This window comes from Amblyomma maculatum, chromosome 4 (genome assembly GCF_055883805.1).
Source record: "Amblyomma maculatum isolate TAMU_Amacu chromosome 4, ASM5588380v1, whole genome shotgun sequence".
NCBI classification, from domain to species: domain Eukaryota; kingdom Metazoa; phylum Arthropoda; class Arachnida; order Ixodida; family Ixodidae; genus Amblyomma; species Amblyomma maculatum.
Window position 1 is genome coordinate 150308803 of NC_139347.1, and position 22488 is coordinate 150331290.

A 22488-nucleotide genomic window follows, 5' to 3' on the forward strand; every position below is an offset into this window, starting at 1 on the left:
TGCAGCTCAGCCGAAGTGGGAAGATTTTTCAATGTACCCACAACACCGAACGGCCCTTCTCATCCTAGTAAGGATCACTGCTGTGTGGAGTACGTCGCTGAATTTCATGGCAGCGTCTGTCAGTACCCTTTAGGTTTTGATCTATTTCTGGTCAAGCTAACGGACAGCCTTTAAACACTGAATGATGTCTGACGTACCAAGGTTTCCTGTGTGAACGGATTCTCGTAACAAAACGTTGAGAGCGGTCGTAGCCTACCTCACGTGGACGACAGCTGTTCGCAAAGACTACATAGGTTAATTGGAATTTTAGGCCTTTTATTCAGCTCTGTTTACTCCAGCATAACTTTGTGGTCTCCGGCCAGCTCCTTAGATAATCGGCATGATCGAAATGTTATACATCGTACGACAACACGCACTGACATCCTGGTTTGGGTGGTCGGTCCGTTATCTCGCATGACCGCATGGTGTTACATGGTCCGGGAGCAAATACTGGGATGAGAGCGGCCTATGCGCCAAGCTCGCAGCCGAACACCTGTTGATACCAGAGAGGTGGGTGTGCTTACCGCGCTGACAGGCTTTCCTGTCATCTCGGCTCATCCACAGTCCCTAAACGCATTAGGAATACAAGATGCAAGCAAGCCGCGCTAGCTCATAGGCCGTAAAAGCATCGAACGGCGCTGTAATAACGCCAACTACTCCCCGCCAGGAGCTGAGGTCAGTTCTTGACACACAGCGAAGAGCCCTTCGTTTCTATACTTCAAGTAGGATGGCAGCGCCTTCGTCACGACAAATTCTCGGTTAGTGTCCTCCCCGATGTTGTGGTAATTTTGCGATTTTTGTTTGTTGTTAACACAGGAGGACCACAGTTATACAGTTACACTCTGACCTGTAGTACTACAGCCTTAAATGTCAATTCCGAGTAGTGCTGCGGATTGCGGTTTTCTTTCGTTCGTATTTGAAGGTTTCGGAAATATTTTAACAAGAACCATTTCAGCTACAGATCTCGCAACGATATTCGCCTCGCCCTTTAACATAATGGTGCTGCATGCACAGGTTACCGTTCACTAGATTCACTGACAGATATTCTTAAAAATAAATAAGTGTTGAAATATGTGTGGTAATTAAAACGCTAAGCTTGAAAGCACCTATTTGACCATCTTCCATGTCTTACCCCCTTGCTAAAGCTTATAATTGTGCACACTTTTTTCTCCTGTTTAATGCCACAAAATAATACACACTGCACATTATTGTTAAAATGTTAATTTTCGTGCACATACCACAGCAGAGGCGTCTCCGGTATAAAGCGGGAATTCTTGTTATTTCTTTGTCAAATACAACTATAACATTTCATACATCAGCTTCAGGTTGCGGTACAGGAGTTCGTATATGGTCCGTTTTGAGGAGACTTGTTGAAGTGACCCCAGATGTTCCTCACGGTTTTTACATCCGAATAAGCTGCTGAATGAAACAGGCGCAAGTTTATATTTGGTCAATATTTTGCTGTTGTGTACATTGACTTTGAAGCTTTTGTTGACGGCATAATATAGGTTTCAGCCAAGACGTTTCTTGGAGCTGTGAAGCATTGTCATCTTTATATTCTGAGTGATGGTCCTTCTTTTGAACTTTTTCCTTTTCATATAGCCAGCTGACGCACTTCGTACAGCAGACTGTGGTATGAGAACAGAAGCGAAAGCAAAATATTCTGAGTGATGGTCTTTCTTTCGAACTCTTTTTTTTCCATATAGCCAGCTGGCACACTTCGTATAGCAGCTTGGGGTATGAGAGCAGGAGGGAAAGTAAACGCACGAAGAAATAAAGAAATATTAATGCACACCTTCCTATCTCCATACTTCCCAACACCTTAGCCAGCTACAAAGACAACAGACATTATGGTTCATATTCGTGTATATTTCTTAGTGTAGTACAAATGACTGCGCGCTGCCCGCTCTCCATGTGGGTATATGGCACGATTGCTGCCAGCAAGGTTTTAAGATTGTTAAAGACACAGTAATCGCAGCATGTAAGAACGCCATTGCGACTGCACTGCCACCGATGAAACAGATACCCCTAGTAGTACGTTTTCCCAAGACGCAATTTGAAAAAAGGTAGCAAAAGAGGCCGTGTTGTGAACCCTGGGTTTCCTAGAGTACTGAATTTGTACTTTAAGGCTGACATTAAGTGCAACGTGAAACTTGGATATGTGGGTACTAGGGTGGTAATTTTACGTTCGAAAAGTGTTTGACAGGACCTATTGCGTAAAATGGAATTCGGGTATGGGAACCTCATGGTTTAAAGAGATATGTATGTATGCTGAGAAACTGTGTTTCATTTCGCTCGCGATGGATGATACATTTACCAATCAAAATGCCCGCTCTGCTTGCTCTGTGATTGGGGCCCTTGTGTATACTGATCCTAAAGTCGCGGTTCCACTGCCGGCTGCAGCAGCCGCCCTTCGAAATAGGTGAAATGCAAGCTGGCCACCAACTGCGCGACATAAGTGCAGGTGATCTAAATATTCGGACACTCCACTATAACATTGCTTATACTCTAATTAGGACGGTAAACACAATAACAAACCAATACAAAGTGAACAATGTATTGTACTACTCTGTATCATCAAAAATGCGTTCCTAAGAGCTGCAGTGCTGTAAGCAAGATATGCAGATGTTACAGTTTATAATGCAGCATCTAAACAATCAATCAGTAGAGTACAAGAAAAAAGCAAAATTATTGCAAGTTTATTTCTTCTAGAACAACAACGTATGAAGCTATCGCCAGTAAAGTGACTATATACCATAGGGAGGTTATCAGGCATGCAGAATTGCACATGTTGGAGAAACATGTGGCCGATTTAAATGGCAATTACGCTAAAATAAGTTTAAGTGTCTACATCGACGAATTACAGCCCTATAAAGTGATTGATAATAACGCAGCAGCAATAAGTACAATTGCGCTACTTTTCTTTTATCTCTACCAAGCGGCATAGCGGGCAATTTCCATGCGGACGAGGTCGCGCAAAGAGCCCACCAAGATGGCGATTGTGTGTTGATCCCCTTTTTTAGGGCAGACGCAGCGGGCAAGCTTCACGCACCTGCGCGGGAGCACGCCCTCGTGTAGAATTCTCGCGAGTTTGCGAACTGCCGCTTAATATCCCTGGACCGCTCCGGCTTCCACCTCGCCTACCCCGACGTGAAGAAACGTTGCTGCGCCGCGGGTGTGTTGGTGTAGCATTCACAAACTCTTAATCTTTTGTGATAGGCATGGCAAATAGCCTGACGTGTACAACCTGCGAGTGCGACGAGACTATAGGCCACATTCTTTGTGAGTGCCCTATATATTGTTCGGAAAGACAGTGTCTTGGTCGTGCGCTCGAGCGTCTAGATGGACGCCCACTGACTGAAATCAAGATTCGTGGTGACTGGTCGCGGCGATCATCGGCGGTGGCCTCCCAGGCACTGTTCCGCTTTATGCAAACCACGGGTCTGATCGATAGGCTATGCTTTTGCTGTTATTAGACGTGAGGTGATCTGGCGTGAAATGGCTTTGATGTGACTATACTGACTTCACCAATCCCACTCTTACTCACCACTTTTATATCAACTCACCCTCTTTCCCAGTGTAGGGTAGCAAACTGGTTTCTGTTACCAGTTAACCTCCCTGCTTTCCCTCATTCTTATCTTCCTTCTCCTACTGTGATGATACAACTTGCTAAATTGCAATGAACTTGTGCAACTTGATTGAATGTTTTGTACACCAGTTCTTTCAACAGGAGGTGCTTATAAACATTTTGTTTGTTTCGCGATAATGCCTGGTGAAGGCATCAGCCACAAATTTGGATCAACTGTAAGTCCTAGAGGGTAGTGTTGTGTATACGTTACGAATACCTTGCGCGCACGTTCTTTTAGCTGCGAAATGCTTTGATGTGTGTAGGTACATACTCTAGCAAGCACCGCGCTTTGACCTTTGCGTTGTGCAAAGACGCTCCAACTAAGTGGCTAAAAAGCCTAAAATTCCTATCAGTGTCTTCCTTTAGAAGATGAGAGGCAATTTCTCGTGTGTTTATTTGATGGCCTGCTCAATTTTTGGACTAAAGGCTGGTGGAGTCCTGACGCATCCTTCCTTAGACACATTTTGCACTAAATCACGGATCTACAACAGACGCCTGCAGAACCGACAAGAAAACCGTTCACCGAGGAGAGTACAAAATGCCAGGCAACCATGCGAACTTAGTGCAACCGAAAAGCTTGAAAGAATGACGGCGTCACAGACGCTCCTCCCACTATTGCTTTTCAAGACTGAAGTGATTGAACTGGCCAGAGCGCATTAATTTGAAAGTGCAATCAACTAAGTGCCAAAGTAAACAAAATGTAAATAATTACAGTAATACTTTGCAAGTAATCAAGTGCGTTAAACTCTTCTCATGTAACCCGATACTATATCAGTGCAAGCAAAGTAATGAGTGATATTTAAAATATACAGGCCATGAGAGCTTTGAAATTTTCTCTTGCCTTTTTATACCTTAACCAATCTCTCATTTTAACGAAGTAAATTTGTCATCATTCTTTTCGCCGAATAGAATTACCTATACGGACCCTAATCGCTCATCAGTGATAAAGAGTAATGAGATCACAGAGGATGAAATAACAAAAATTAAGAATAATAAAAGTACTAACACACCAAAGATTACCATACGTCTACGGGCGCTATCTTTTGCTTATATGTTTTCACCATAATTATTTCTTTACTCTATCAACCTGGTATATTGCAGCTTTTCTTGTTGTTTTCAAATACTTGCACAATGTAAATGCTATATAGTACAACATATATTATGTTAGTAATTCCCGGTGTGAAAATACGCCAGAGCATTTCAACATTTCGCTGCGCTAGATTCATTCATTCATTCATTTATTAATACTGTCAACCACCATAAGGGGCTGTAACAGGAGTGGAAAATACAAAGCGAAAAATGAGCAATATAGAACACGATGAAAATCAACGGTCAATCAAAAATTGTCTCTGAATACACACACAAACAAAACAAAAATGAATTACACAGAAATCGAAACAACCGCCATCCTACACAGCAGCCATATAACCTCATCACCCTGTGGTAGTGCCTTAGACGAAATTTTCTAAATGGCGTACAAATTCAGATAATGATGATGATCGAACAGCAGAATCTGGAAGAGAGTTCCAGTCCTTACAAGTTCGCGGGAAATAACTAAACTTGAAGCAATTATTTTTTATAGCCGGCAATGGAATGAACCTTCTATGACGATGCCTTGATGAGTTTTGATCTCAAAGTAGTCTGATTTATTAACTTTTAGACAATTATTGATAATGAGGTAAAGAGTTTTTAGTCTTTCATACCTGGTTCTGCTTTCTAACATTGGTAGTTGGGCTTGTTGGCAGAGGTCTGTTGAAGAATGGTTACGGCGGTATTTATTATATATAAACCTTGCAGCGAGCCGCTGAATCCTATCTAGTTTGTGAATGTTAGTTGCTGTGTGAGGATGCCATACTACTTTGGCATATTATTACAGGAGATGTATTTCATCCATTATTACATGAACTACAGCATTTCAAGTCGTAGATCTCTAAGTGCTTGGTGATGAGAAAATTGTCGGCTGTTTCAAGCATTGCTATCGTTCCTTTACAGAAGCTCAAAGGTAGCGTTGCCCCTTCCTTGTATTCTTCTCGTTTGTGCCTTTAGTCGCAAATTTCCGTTGTTTACCTAAAAGTCGAGGTCCTTATATATGGGGCCGCTAGAATTCTACTTGCAGTATTATATAAAGCAAGAAATCTATAGAGGGGGTCTCTGTGAGTACGTGGGTAAAATTGTAAACCATTGCGTGATACATTTATTATGCAAATGGTTTCAAAAAGTGTTCCTGGCAACCGCTCGGAAATAGTTTATGCTGAACCCGTGCACCACGCGCGAACCTCCCTTTAGTGTCCTTCTCGGCGTTCCAAAGTTAAGCTGCCGGGACTGGGCGGGGAGGAGCGGCTGTCGCATCTCCTCTTGTTCTTGGTTCTTGCATGCCTACACGGGATTAGATATGAAAGAAAAGGTGGTCATCATTTTCAATTGCTCATATATTCGGTGGTAATAAAGGTAGCTTAAATATTTTTGATTTTTGGGTTGCAAAGACGATTGGTATGATACCTATTTTGCTTGCGTGTTTTCTACCTTTAGTGAGGCACTCTTGGTGGTGGTTTAAATGGTTTTGGCGTCTCAGGACCGATTTTAGGATCGACGGGGAATGCACCACCACGTATTTTAACCCCCCCCCCCCCCCTCTCCTCTTCCACTTTTGATCTCAAATCCGCCGCGAGGTAGAATTGGCTGCACTTCATTACGTGATGCTTACCAACAACGGGAGTGCTACCACACATCAGTGTAAGTCAAGAGAAAGGATTTTCTACAGCGTTTGGTCTGCATGCTACTGCAAGGCAAAGGGATTCATAATCGATCTGCCATTGGATTTTAACGGCTCTTAAAGTCTCTGGACAGGTGTAATGCGCAAACTTCTGCTGCAAAGCGCCCTCAATGGCCGTCACTTCATTCCTCAAGTCGACCACATAATTTATTAGGTAGCTTAAAAAGGAAGTTCATAAAGTTCATTGTATCAGTAGCATAACAATAAAAGAGGACCCATACGAGATATATCCAAATAAACGTAAATTTTTCTATCTTAGCCGAGTATGAAAACCGGTCTCTATATACACCACACAATACTGTGAGTACATCAAACTAAAATTGCAGCATCAACCCAAAAAATTGCAAGACTCCCAGTGTTATGATTTATGTCAATGCAGACTCATGAGAAGGTAATGACGGTGTATAGAGATAATTTACAAGCTTATAACAATGTCGGTAAATAATGCAGAACAAATTGGGTCACATAATTGAGCCTGGACGGCAAAGAATGGGGTTATTGACCGGCTCTCGCTGGTGCGAGACGAGAATTGGGGTGCTAGACGTTGCTTGCCGGTGAATAACTGCAAAAAAAAAAAAAAACACGTTACTCTAAGTGCAGACTCAGTGCTCACTATTTTTACAGCAATCGGGATACGAGAAGTTTGCCTCGCATTATCGAAATCGTTTGCCTGGCTAGCCTGTTAAAATGCACCGCTTCAGTCGTTCCAGGTGATGGGGCACGTGCGGCAGTCTTAGGCTACAAAAGATTGCATCACATTCCATATTCACCCGACTTCCCAAGAAATGTTTTCTTCCTCTTTCTTTATCCCATAAACAATAGTCTATGCGAGACCACTACTAGGAGATCGAATACGTGATTTATGAAGTGAATGTCCTTCAATAATAAATTGTGAAGATGTCTAGAGTGAAGGCCTGCGGCAGCTCCTCTATCTGTGGGATAAGTAAATGGGCTTGGGTGGAGAATATCAATATAATGATGAATATTTCACTGTCAAGCTGCATTTTGTATCAGCCTTTCTTAATGCCAATAATACGAACATTATACATGCTCCTCTCACAAGCTCCGCTAGGAGCTGCTCCCAAACCGAACCTCTCGCACTTTTTGATGGCAGTATGTCCATACAGTCAGACTTTTGGGGGAGCATTGGAGGCCACCCCGGAGGGCATAACGGTCCGCTATTGCCGCCGCCTGCTCCAGGTGTGACTCAATGGCATTGAAGGAACCCTGCATCGATCACAAGGTGATGTCATCAGAGTAGAGCGCATGCTTTAACCGGCGACAGCGCCGAGTTTGGTTAGCAGGTTCATCATGGCCAGATTGAGTAACAGAACAGAGTGGACCATGATCGTATCCTTGATTCGAATGCAAGACTGTCTGTCGGTCAAAATTTGTCGAATGTTTTGAAAAGGGTCTTACCCCAGGTAATTTAGGGGGGGGGGGGGGGGGGGGTAGATAAATTTCATCGTTGACCTCGTCGAATTCCCCCTTCAAATTCATGACGACTGTGACCTTGTCATTGTGATGCCACTGTGCGAGGTTAAATACAGCCCCATTGATGTGTAGCAAGATATCCTGTGCAGATCTGTATGGGTGAAACCCAAACATGCGGTCTGGGAAAATATGTTCAGGTTCCATGAAATCGAAGAGAGCCAAAAGGCTCCAAGGAATCTAAACTGTTTCCTCTCTCCATATAGCGCGTGCGCCAAAGCAGCTTAAACTTGTTCTTGTTAATGGTGTGTTAAAAGGTATTTTGGGTGTTAACAACAATACCTGTTAGAAGACCAGAAAAAAAAACTGTGCGAGTCGGCTGCAGCATTTACACTTGTTAGAAGACGTCGGCCAATGGCCGATGTGCGGTTACCATCTTGGCCAGCATTTTCGAACACAGCCGTTCGAATAGCTTCTTCCACCAGCTGATAAGAAACCGATCATAATGCTTTTTAGGCGTGAGGATAATAGTATCGATACAAATGATATCTCAGTCAATGGCTATGATCATGATAACAGTAGATTGGACACAGAAGGTGAATTTAGTCAGTATTAATTAGTGTACCGATAGCTGTGATGATGACAGTAGGATGGCAATGACGGGGAAGATGGCGAAAACAGTCCTGTAAAGTGGCTTCATAATTTCCGCACATTAGCAGACGTGAGCGCAGACTATATTTTTGAAGTGGGCGTAAAGCGGTAGAGACATCAAATTACAAGGTTGTGCACAACCTGTCATGTGCTTATGTCACAAGCTGCCTCACCTATTATACAGCGGAAGATGCGGGAGCTTATGGCTGGAATATAGAGCGAAATTCACGGGACTCCGTCGCTCCTCTGGACAAGATTCGACAAGCCGATGGGGCAGTGACCGCCTGTCCTTGACGCGGCTGCTGCGTAGTCGGCCGAGGGTATAAAATAACCGACAGCAGAACGCCCTCACCAGTGCGTTTGGGAAGATTCAAACTTCCGGCCACTCCGCGGTGCTCCGAAAGCGTATTGTGTTCTTCGGGCCCGCGATCGACGCATCGTCCTCTGCACCTGTACGGCCGCCGCTACCGAGCAACACAGCCTTCGACGCCTCAGCAAACAAGAAAGACGTGAGAACTTCGGACTGTTGTTCAATCGAACATTATTTTCGCTTTGTTAACTTTTGACCTGACTTAGTAGTATTTTACGCTGTGTTCTTATGTAACTTTTGCTCATACTTATAATATCTGAAATACCTGCTTTATTATCTTTATAGTCTTCATATTTTTTATCACAGTGTTTTGTTCATTGTCGGGTTATTTTTTTTTCTCTTATCATTAATTTCTTCGTCTTTATCAATATCTTGTCGTGGCGTTGTATTCTCTTTCATTGTACTCTATTATTATCAGTGTAATTTTGGTCTGCTATTTATAAACCTTCAATTGTTTGTAAAAGAAAGTGACCTATTTGTACTTATTCCTCAATCACACACCGACACACGTGCTTCACGGGTTGACCGGCCTAACTTTTAAATGTGTTCACAACCCTCATAGAGGAACGACGGGTATTCGTGAAGGGGATCCCGCACCTCTTTTGACCGTAAAGGCGGGGGTTTGTGACATAATTGGCGTCCGCGACAGGACTGGTCAACCAAGTGTCGGTGAGGGAGAGAGGAGTAGGTGCAATTTTTTTAGTATTGTATCCTAGCACTGCATAACGCTTTCCACCTAACATGGCTGATGCAGAGTTAGAACGGCTTGTTGAGTATGGCCGAACTTTTGGCTTTGAGGGTCAAGAGCTGCTCAAATGGGTAGATCAGGAGCGAGCTCGTCGCAGAGAAGAACGCAATGAGGAACGTACGCGGCGGAAAGAGGAGGCAGAACTAGAATCTAAACTCCGGATGGCGGAGATGGAGAAAGAAAAGGAGTTACTGATGCTCCGACGAGACCTACCTAATAATCCGGCAACTGACGCTAACAGCACCGGAGAGTCAAGGTCAGAAACGGGGGAGAGTCAAGCTGCTCGGCCCGAACGCATAAGCCCGCACAAGCTGATGCCGGTTTTTAATGAGGGCAGGGACGACCTTGACGCTTACCTCATGCGTTTCGAGCGCGTCGCTGAGAGTCAGAATTGGCCTCGCGACCAGTGGGCTACAGCCCTTAGTCTATGTTTAAGCGGCGAAGCGCTCAGCGTTTTTAGTCGCATGTCTGCGTCCGAGTGCTTGGACTACAACAAGCTCCGGCAGGCACTCATGATTCGCTTCCGTATGACAGAGGAAGGGTTCAGAGAAAAATTCAGGTCTGCTAGTCCCCGGAACGAGGAAACGTGTTCACAGTTCGTGACGCGTCTTCAGAACTTCCTAGACAGATGGATAGAGCTGTCGGACACAAAGAAAGAGTACGCAGATCTCTTTGACCTGATTCTAAAGGAACAGTTCCTTTCTAACTGCGCCACTCCGCTACAAATGTTTTTGAAAGAAAAGAAGGACACATCCTTCTCTGAAACAGTAGCAAGGGCAGAAAAGTATATGGAGGCCCATGGCTGGTCAAACTTCGGAAAGCGAAGCACCCCGAAGAATAAGGCAGAAAACGCCGTCTCCAAGACGACCGAGAGAAGGGAAACTTTGCTTCAATCATCGGATGCGAAGAGCAGCGATGAAAAGAAATGTTTTATTTGTTCACGCACGGGACACCGCCCCGAAAATTGCCGGGCCGCCCCATCCGACGGATCGGGACCGCCCAAGAAATGCCACAAATGCGAAAAACCAGGTCAGCCAAGCTGGAGATGCTGGGCAAATGGGGCCCCGAAACAGAGAGAAGAAAATCGGGAGTCCGCTGCAGTATGTGTTGAGAACGGATACCTCGAACTTAAGGATGGAGGGAAGATCCCCGTCATCAACGCTGGGTTCACCAGTATAGAATGCGCCGTCAGGGAATGCTTACCTGTCGTAGCCGGCATGATCGGAGGCCAGACAGTCCGAGTCCTGAGAGACACAGGCTGCAACACGGTGGTGGTAAGAAAGGACTTAGTACGGAAAGAAGATATCACCGATACGAAGTCTCCAGTTTACCTACTTGACCGCTCAGTCCTAATGCTCCCAGAAGCTTGGGTCGATGTCGACACCCCGTACTTTCAGGGACGACTTCTCGCTAAGTGTATGGAGAATCCCTTGTACGATTTGGTGCTGGGAAATGTGGAAGGTGCTAGGCCAGCAGACGACCCCGATCCGAACTGGCACAAGACAACAGAAAGCGAGACTACGAAGTCCACTGCAGTAAAAGTTGAAGAGCTAGCGCCTGACACCGAGAGCCCCGCACCCATTTCGGATGCAGTTGAAGCTTGTCCGGTAGTGACTAGAGCGCAGGCGTGCAGGGATAAAACGCTGAAAAAGCTTAAAGTCCTGCAAGGCCTCCCTAGTGTATGCCGCGAAGAGTTGGTTCAAGAGCAAGAGAATGACGCGACCCTACGCTCGTGTTTCGATCGCGTAGGCCCGCCGCAAGCGAAGAAAGGAAAGGGTAGCCACCAGTTTTTCATTGCTAACGGCGTCCTTCAAAGGAAATACGTCGCCGAGTCGGGCGGGGAGTACACTCAAGTTGTTGTGCCCCAAAAGTACAGATCAGCTATTCTCAAGCTGGCACATGATGGGTTGATGGGAGGCCACCAAGGCGCGAAGAAAACCCTACTGAAGCTTCAGACAGAATTCTTCTGGCCAGCAATGCAGGCTGACGCTAAGCGGTTCGTTGCCTCTTGCGATCTGTGCCAACGCACAACTCCGAAGGGTCACACCACACGAGCGCCTTTGGTTCGAGTGCCCGTCATTGAGACACCGTTTCAGAGGGTGGCGATCGACATCGTTGGTCCACTCAACCCGAAGTCCGCTCAAGGCAATCGGTACATCCTGACCATGGTGGACTATGCCACTCGGTACCCTGATGCAGTCGCACTTCCTAGCGTCGAGACCGAAAGGGTAGCCGAAGCACTTGTCGAAATGTTTTCCCGTGTAGGAGTGCCCAGAGAGGTCCTCAGTGACAGGGGCACGAATTTTACGTCCGAAGTAATGAAGGAGGTTAGCCGTCTGTTGTCAGTAAAACAGCTGCATACCTCTCCCTACCACCCGATAGCGAACGGCCTAGTCGAACGGTTTAACGGCACGCTTAAACAAATGCTCAAGCGCATGTGTCAAGAGAGACCAACCGATTGGGATCGCTACCTGGCTCCACTTTTGTTTGCATACAGGGAAGTGCCCCAAGAAAGCCTCGGCTTTTCCCCATTCGAACTGTTATATGGGCGAAATGTGCGTGGACCCCTGGCTGTACTTAGAGAGCTTTGGACGAATGCAACCATCCCTAACGAGTTGCGAACGACGTACGAGTATGTGCTTGCTCTACGGGACAGACTGGAAAATACCTTTAAACTTGCCCACGAAGAGCTAGAGCGCGCAGGAGAGCGTTACAGCCGCTACTACAACATCAAGAGCCGCAGACGCTCACTCAAACCGGGAGAGAAGGTTCTTATTCTTCTTCCCACAGAGCACAATAAGCTGCTCATGCAATGGAAGGGTCCCTTTTCGGTCATCAGCCGCAGGGGCGATGTCGACTATGAAGTGGATTTGGGCCATGCCACAAAAATATTCCACATCAATATGCTGAAGAGATACCAGCAAAGGAAAGACGACACCATTGTTGCAGCTGTCGGGGCAGTAATATCGGCAGAAGAAGACACAGACGCTGGAGTATTAAGCTTCAGGAATACAACTTCCGTGTCGAGTATATTAAAGGCAGCGAGAACGTGGGAGCAGATTACATGAGCCGGCTGGAATAGTTGTTAAGCTTGCACTACTGCATAGCTGCATTGTGTTGATTGTGTAATGAAAATCGTACACGATGTGCCTGTATATATATGTGCACTTGATTGTTATCAGTGATCCGTGACTTGTGACATGTGTGCAAGACATGACTGAAGAACTACAGTGTTGTGGTGTGTGCGGGTTCAGATCAGTGCGTATATGGTGCGCGTCATGAACGGTAGTGAGTGACGAACGATCTTCAGTGCACTGAACGGACCCAATCTACTGCACCCCTCTATAGGGGCGTAATAACATCGTTCTCGGCGCTTGTGGAGTTCTAGAATATTCCGAGGCAATATTCTTCAGTGGGGGGGGCAGTGTCACAAGCTGCCTCACCTATTATACAGCGGAAGATGCGGGAGCTTATGGCTGGAATATAGAGCGAAATTCACGGGACTCCGTCGCTCCTCTGGACAAGATTCGACAAGCCGATGGGGCAGTGACCGCCTGTCCTTGACGCGGCTGCTGCGTAGTCGGCCGAGGGTATAAAATAACCGACAGCAGAACGCCCTCACCAGTGCGTTTGGGAAGATTCAAACTTCCGGCCACTCCGCGGTGCTCCGAAAGCGTATTGTGTTCTTCGGGCCCGCGATCGACGCATCGTCCTCTGCACCTGTACGGCCGCCGCTACCGAGCAACACAGCCTTCGACGCCTCAGCAAACAAGAAAGACGTGAGAACTTCGGACTGTTGTTCAATCGAACATTATTTTCGCTTTGTTAACTTTTGACCTGACTTAGTAGTATTTTACGCTGTGTTCTTATGTAACTTTTGCTCATACTTATAATATCTGAAATACCTGCTTTATTATCTTTATAGTCTTCATATTTTTTATCACAGTGTTTTGTTCATTGTCGGGTTATTTTTTTTTCTCTTATCATTAATTTCTTCGTCTTTATCAATATCTTGTCGTGGCGTTGTATTCTCTTTCATTGTACTCTATTATTATCAGTGTAATTTTGGTCTGCTATTTATAAACCTTCAATTGTTTGTAAAAGAAAGTGACCTATTTGTACTTATTCCTCAATCACACACCGACACACGTGCTTCACGGGTTGACCGGCCTAACTTTTAAATGTGTTCACAACCCTCATAGAGGAACGACGAGTAATCGTAAAGAGGATCCCGCACCTCTTGTGACCGTAAAAGCGGGGGTTTGTGACAGCTTAATTTGTACTTGAAGACCATGAAAGCCACGTATTTAACAAATGGGAGGAGTAGAAAATGTTTCCATCCTAATTTAAATTTTCTCCGAATCCTCGATATTATATTCTAGGCCCATCGGTAGTGCATCGTAGGTTCACTAAAAAAACATAATCATGGATTTGTGACGCCAATGCAAACGTTTCTGACATAAGAGATGAAGCCTTCAGTTTTGAGACATCTCATTAGCCCAAGAAATTTTACTTACATATACCCGCATGCAGCGTTCTAGAATTATAACGCAAAAACTACACGACAGCGCACTGTATTCACTGTAAGTTTCATTTACTATAAAATCTGCGAGCGCTGTCACCGACGGCGCTGCGATGGTCGGCGAACGGCGTTGTTTTCGGCCGCCGTAGCCGTGGCCGGAGTGGTCGGTTGGCGCAGCAGTGTAGTGCTCCTTGGCTTGGTACCAGAAACCAGAAGTGAAGTAGACACGTTAGGATACTTCTATACTCGTGCAACAGTCATGTCTGCACAACCGCGAAGCTTTCGGCAACGGCGCCTCCCACGGATGCTACAGGCGACGATATCCGCTGCCCTCTGCTTGCCCGACTCGTCGCTATGCCTAGTCGATTTTGCCGGAAAGCACTTCGTAACGCGCCAACGCTGTAATAAAAATTCGTCGTTCATCACCGCTTTGCAACGAAGCTAGCCCTTGTCATAATAAAATAAGCTTGACGAGATGTAGTGCCCGTCCTCAAGCAGCCGATTTGGTTCTCCACAAGTAGCGTCTAATGTTTCTTGCAGGCCGCTTGCATCATTGCACGCCGCACCAGTTCACACCGGCGCTTCGTGATGACTTTACGCACCTCATGCGATGTAAGGAATGGCAGATTTCGATTCATAGTTGCCATAAGTATACTCGATAGCAATTTTAATTCGCCGAAAGTTCTGAATTTCCGCGATCAGTCGCCGGATTCGCCCACACGAAAGCGGTGCTCAAAACGGTGAACGAAAGTGGTGCCTCGAGCAATGGGATGCAAACTATAAACTCGCGAGCACAACACGCTCTCCTTCATAGCCAAGCCCTATTCCGCTATATATTTTCCCAGCCTCTGATATAGCGTAGGTTTTGAGCGTAACTGCGAGGAAGCGAGCGGCATCCGACATCAGCGTGCCTCGAGCAATAAGTTACTCTGGTGTGCAAAGGTGTTGCTAAACTGCCGGAGTGCAATTCGGCGACAACACTGGGGGACAACACAAGAAGCCGCAGAAGGTTCGTAAACTTAGGGTATTTACATCACAATTTGTTATCTTAGAGTTTAAAAGGTGTTTCGACGTAAGGCTCCTTTGGCGTGATGGACTTCTTATTGTGAAATAAATAGTTCATAATCACAGAAATCCTCTCTAATAATGATCGGGCTTACTGTGTTGGGAGGCCAATTCTAGAATAAGATCTAATATGTAATGCTGGGGGTAGCTTGTGGAACTACTTCAGTCAAAGAATGTTTAAGGTTGTCCAAACAATTTATAAAGTCATGAGCTGTGCTGTTATTGCACTTTATTAATTTTTTTATTTAAAACAGACAGTTTTGTTTTGTGCTGAATAATGGAGATTGAATTATACAAGTTCCAGTCCATTGCATTCATAGTGTCAATCCTAAGCAGGTTCATTTCCATAAAAAAAGATGTTTTATTTGACAGACTAACTTGCGTATTGAAACCTAATTTAACTTGAGGGAGCAGAATTGAAGTTACTTTCAAATAAATTAAACACCAAAGGCAAAAAAAGAAAACTTCTGTGATACTCAGGTAACAAAGAGCCCTCTAGCATCTATTGATCACCCACTTGTGCTATTTGAGACCGATTAGGTAAGTAGTTTTAGAGTTATTAAACGGGCCCTAAATTCCCTGACATCATTTGTTTGTGTACTGTGATAGTCAGCACTTCAGCCATCAACATGCACCAGTGCGTTGTGCGACGAAGACAAAGAAGAAGTACGCTGGGCTCGCCGTTGCAAGGTCCTCTCCTAACAGCTCTCCATCTGAGCGTCAATAAACGCCCTATTACAATTGGTGGAGGTGCTGGGTAGTGTACGGCTTCGCAGTTCCAGTTTGGATGGGATCGTTTCCGGCACCTCCGCCAATTGTAATAGGGCGTTTATTGACGCTCAGATGGAGAGCTGTTAGGAGAGGACCTTGCAACGGCGAGCCCAGCGTACTTCTTCTTTGTCTTCGTCGCACAACGCACTGGTGCATGTTGATGGCTGAAGTGCTATCACAGTACACAAACAAATGATGTCAGGGAATTTAGGGCCCGTTAGGGCCCAATAGTAGATCATGTCGGATGCTTTGAAAGACCACAATGGCATCTAAACGGAGATCGAAATAAACTTGATTGTTAACAAAAAATGAGTAAATGATATCGTAAAAACGTTAAACAACGAAATAGAACTTTTTTTTTAATTAAACCAACCTTTGCTTCAGATCAAGTATTGTGTCTGAGAAAAACAAAATGTACATCACTTCGAACACGTTTCTTAAGAGGCGATGCAACTGCAGATGTAGTTGTAATGGGCCTAAAGTTTTCAGCTTTTTTCAGCGACGAACTTTTATGCAATGCCTTCACTACGGCAAACTTTAATGTTTTAGGAATAAAACAGCTGTGAAACTAGTGAGCAAGTAAACAAGCACTGACTGCAAAGCCGGAAAATTATGCTGCAGCTACCATATTTTAATGCTGTATACTCCTGCAGCTTTCTTTCCTCAAATGTGATCAAATGTAATAAAGCAGAAGCAGCTGTGTTCTAAAGAGAACGAAGGACGTGAGAAGTTGATACAGCAGAGTTTTGAGAGGAATCTTAGAAAATGTCCGTATTGAATTCCCTACTGCAGTGGGCAGGTCTGCGAAAGATTTGGCAATAATTTCGCTCATTGATTGTCGGGGGTTTCCTCCAAGCAGGTGAATATTATTTGAGCAAGTTTTACGTGTAGAGTGGCAGTAAAACGTCAAAGGTTCTTTTTGTCTCTTCTTCAAATCTTCCGCACCTCTCCAAGGTGCTCCTCGATTCGGCAGGCGACGTGCAGTTCACACGCAAACACACTGAGAGGAAGGCCAACGAAACTTGCAGTAACAAAACGAAAATTAACTTTATATAACAAGAGCACGAAGCACAGGGTTCAGAAAACTTAGTTACACGAGACAGAGAGGCAACACACTTTAAAAAAGATACAAAGAATAACTAACGGCAAAACGAGCGCATCACTGTTTTAACGACTCCTCTGCCGGGGTCAGCCTGCTACGCTATCTCCATCAACGACTAGCCTCAGCACAAGAACCAGAACCGTCAGTAACTGCGCGGCGCGCTCTTAAATAGCCAGCGCTGAACCTTCTAGGCGCGGAGGAGGAACGGAAAACAGCTTAGCGCTGCCAAAGCTATGCCTTCCTCCCTTGGCCTTCTGGAGAGGCCTCGAATTTTCTCGAACATGGTCCGCACGCGTGGCCCTCCCGCGCGAAGCGAGGAGGAGGGCCGGGACCGTGTGGGGGAACGCACGCGTGACTCCGCACATGACGACGAGGGCGAGGAGGTGCAGCGCGGTGGCCCAGATGACGTAATCGGTCGTGTCGCTTTCTCGTAGCTTGGAGAACCTTCCATCGCCGTTTTCTGCGGCGCGCGCCGAAACATTAGAGAATGGACCACCGCGGCCTTACAGTGGCTATTGTTATTAAAAGACGTGTTAGATACGAATATTTTGAAGCTCGAATCGTAGCAGTAACTTTGTTCCGGAGCAACCTGAAGTTATATGAGGTCCATGTTATTGCGACTGCGCTTACAACGCGACCAAAGCGAAGCCTTTTCTGCAACAGCCTTTAAAAGATCTCAGCAAAGCCACGAACGATTGGGAGTACACTTTTTTGCCCCTATCACAATTCGGACGTGCATTCCATAGAGCCAAGCGCTTGCACAAATCAACCATAGACACTGTGGGGATCACCTTGTTTTAGAAATGGGCCTCAGGTAATGCCTCGACAAGGTTATCATCATCGCCATCATCAGCCGGACTATACCAACTGCAGAGCAAGGCCGTCCCCCATACTCCTCCACTTAACCCGGTCCTGTGCTACCTGCATTCATTTGACTCCAGCAAACTTCTTTATCTCATCCGCCCACCTAACGTTTTGCTACCCCTACTACGATTTCCTACCTTTTGAAATTAATTTATTATCCTAAGCGACCCTCAGTTGCCCTCTCTACGCACTACACGCCATCGCCATTCACATTTTTTATACATACGTTTATTTAAATAATATTACCCCGAGTTATTTATCTGACCCAGTCTGCGCGCTTACTATTTCTTAACGTTACATGTATCCTTTTGCGTTCCATAGCCTTCTGAGTTGCCATCAACTTAATACAACCCTTTTCGTTAGCCTTTACGTTTCAGACCCATAGATGAGTACAAGTACAATGCACCTGCTGTATACTTTGCTCTTTGCGATACCGGTAAGCTGCTACTCATAATCTACCAACGATTGCCAAATGCGCTCCATCCCAAGATTATTTTGCTGATTATTTTTTTTTCCTGATCTCGATCGGCGGTTACTACCTGTCCTAGGTAGACATATTCACCTACCACTTCCAGTGCGTCACTACCTATTGTTAACTACTGTTCCTTCTCGAAGCTGTTTGGCCTTACCTTAGCCTTCTGCATATTGATCTTCAAGAAGCCTACATTTGTGCTATTCCTATCTAGATCATCAATTATTGTTTGCAGTTCATACCCTGCTACTTATCCAGACAATGTCATCAGCGAATCGCAGATTACTGAGGTACTCTCCATCCACCCTTATCCCTAACTGCTCCCATTCCAACTCTGAATACTTCCTTTAAGCAAGCTTCAAATAGCTCGGGGGAGATCGTGTCTTTTTGACCTTTCTTAATTAGAATTATATCAACTTCTTTATGCAGATATATGGATTCTCTGCAGCCACTATAGGTAGCTTCAGTACTTTCACATATGGGTCCCCTACACCTGATCTCGCAATGCCTAAATGACTGCTGAGGCTTCGACCGAGTGAAATGCTTTCTCGTTGTAAGTGAATGCTATGTATAGACCGTTTTACCGAGAACAAGCAGGAGAGGAGGAAAATACTCTCTAACCAGATTTCTTGAGCCCGCCCATTGTTGCTAATACCGAGTTGGCTGTGCATTCGCACGCTTCATGCATAGCAGAGCGGCCTTGCACCTCGGTATATTTTAGTTTGAGACACTTAAATACCTTTATTAGCTCCCATTATAGTAGTAATGTCGTCTGGACAGAAATGCGTTATCTTTGAATGCACAAACAATGAAAAAAATCGCAGGATGATTGCCGAGGGCGTATGCGGGAAGCATGCATCGACAGTCTAAGTTCGGCTGTGATATGTTTCTGTTTGACCGCTTCCAGTCTATCCTAATTAATTTCGCCTATGAACGTTTTATGTAAGCCAGATAGACTTAGTACCAATGACGGACTCACAAATATGATGCCCATTTCACTTCCTACGCCGTAGTAACCACGCACGCCGAGCAGGCCGTGCCTCCCCTAAGCCCTCCGCTTCAACGATACGGTGGATCTCTTCCGCTAGCGCAAGAGCGTGCTAAAATCTGTTCTTCACTTTCACAACAAGCGAACAGCAAAAAAAAAAAAAAATATTTCTTGTTGATTTCTGGTCCATACCGTGGTATTGATAATTGCAATACAAACAAATTACGCAACACGTTGCCGCTGGTGCAGCGCGCGTCTGCACACTGGCTCCGCTGCTAAGGCGTCACCGAAATTTACATCTTTCTTTTACTGATACTATGGAATCGGCGGTAAGGCAGTTCCATGAGAGACCATTTACTCTAGCGCTGAGCAATTACAAAGCGCTGTCGGATGTGCCTTCGATGCGAAACAATTTAGGCCTAGCGACGACTAGGGAGTAGCGCTTGACAAGAGTGCCGTAGTCCGCCGCGCCAGCGTGTGGCGCCGCTTTCGTAAGCACTGCTGTATGTGCTGCGAATTTGTCGTCTTCGTTCATGGTGCAGCTGAGAGTGCAAGTTTTTCAACGTTTTGCTCATCAATACGTCGTGCAAACGATGCTGCTACGACGTACGGGAAGGGGGTATACGATGTTGTTGCGCTGCAGGACCACACTAAGGCTGCATAAAAACGTTTACGGATGGTACTTTAGACACTACTTCTTTTATGTGCTGGTCTTGAGCCGTGGTTTAACTTGAAAGTATACATTGTTGAAGCACGACAGCTCGATCGTATATCAAAATGGGTCGCACTTCACGTTAAATCAATGCGGCGATAACGAAAGCGTCTCTCGTAATATTGATGCCAGTGTGATAAAGACAAGGCAGAGAAGCAGACATGACGAAGTTGCCCTCTCGTGCTCCAACCGGACGTCCCTGGACTTCGCCAACACCGGGCTCTCTGTGTTACCGGCTCAGCGGCCTTCACACGCCTTTTTACCAACGTGACATCTGGTGGAGGTGCTAGGTCAATCTTTCATGTACCGGACGCCCCTATCAAGCCGTAACTGCAGCCAAAGACGCACTCCCAGGATAGAAACACCTGTTCACCAGGGCAGCCAGTGACTACGCGGCCTACCTCCCGAATTCAGTCCGCTTCCTAATCTACGATCCAGAAGTACACAGACTATCACTATGAGTACACAAGAGATTACTGCCAATGTCCTACTTCACCAGCGAGACCCCCCTCGCTTTCATGGTCTACCCCATGAAGACGCCGATGACTGGCTGGACGAGTTTGACCGGGTGGCCATCTTTAATGCCTGGGTGCGAACGCAAAGATGCGCCATGTCCACTTTTCCCTGGAGGACTGGGCGAGGACCTGGTACGTCAGTCATGAATCTCGCCTGCAAACGTGGGATACGTTCAAAGCAGAATTTCTTCAGGCATTTATTAGCACATTCCGTAAAGAAGAGGCTGATCTTCTACTGCAGAGTCGCATTCAGCATCCGAACCAAAGCGTGATGTTGTAAGCGGAGGAAATGAAGCTCTTGTTCCGCCGCGCAGATCCAAAATATCGGAAGAGCGGAAATTGCGATAATTAATGAGAAGTGTGAAAAAACAGCTCTTCGCCGGCCTCGTTCACTGTCCGCCAGTGGCCGTAGATATTTTTGTTACGCAAGCTACTTCCATCGAGAGAGCGCTTGACATGCGGGCACGGCAGTACGAGCGCACGACCGTGTCGATGCTGTCCACATGTGCTGAGAGGTCCACCGTGTCATCAGGAGACTAACTGCGGGAGACCATTCGAGCCATTGTGCATGAAGAGGTGGCGAAATTCGTGCCTACGCCGGCGCAGCCGCAAGTTGCATCGGTCACCGATGTTGTTCGCGAGGAAGTGCAACAAGCTTTGGGTGCGCGCCGCTTCTTGCAGGCCCTCCACAGCCACCTACAATGAGTTATGCCGCCGTCGCAAGCCGTTTTCTGCCGCCTTCAACCCCATATTACGAAGCGCCTATGCCGGCCGCTCACCAAATGCCACTGCCACCTTCCCAGCTGACTTTCCTCCACCGACCTAGGCGCCGCCGAACAGACATCTGGCGAACGCGGACTACCAGCCTTTGTGCTACCATTGTGACGAAGCTGGGCATGTCTGGCGTCACTGGCCGTACAAAGAGATAGGTCTTCGTGGGTTCCCCTTCAGTGCTCGCTGTCCGCAGCCAGGAGAGCGCCCACGAGAGATTGCCGACTACCTTTCTAATCTGGAGTTAGTCCAGCGCCGCCGATCACCTTCGCCCCGCCGCTACGATTCCTCCGAGCAGCGGGACCAGTCTAGAAATTCCTGTAGGGAAAACTAGACGCAGCAGCCTCTGGAGGCGTGGCTGCTCGATAACAAAAAGTACAAGACCCTCCAACGATGCAAACTAATTCGCCGACGCCGAACAACCCAGAGACGACCACGATTACCAAGCCGCCCAAGCTGACGACAAGCCGACAACCCGACCAACTGCGTAACCCTACTGCTTGTCTACGACACCGCACCTCTTCGACGCACCGAAGCCGAGACAGGACACCTCGACATTTCCGCAGAGAGACGTCACCGCCAGCCGATTTAGACCTTTCAGTTGACGGCATCGCCGTAACCGCTTTGGTGGATACTGGGGCCGATTATTGCATACTAAGTGGATCATTCGTCGCGGCACTCAAGAAGGTTACAACAGCTTGGGACGGCCCACAGATACGCACCGCTGGAGGACATTTGATAAAACCTAGAGGAACAAGCAGAGCGCGAGTCACAGTTCAAGGGCGAACGTTCCCGGCAACGTTTGTTGTGATAGCGGGTTGCTCCAGAGACGTTATACTGGGTATGAACTTCCTGATGGAAAACGGCGCCATCATCCACCTCCAATCTCAGTCGGTAGAATGCCCTCGAAGTTACCTGTGTTCTGCCGGCGCCGCTCCTCATTATCGACGAGCACGTTTCTGTACCTCCCCGCTTCAGTGTGATAGTGGCCGTCGGTGCGCACACCCTCCGGAGAGTTGAAGGTGTCGTCAACGTGGGTGTAAATGCGTAGAAATACAATAAGATT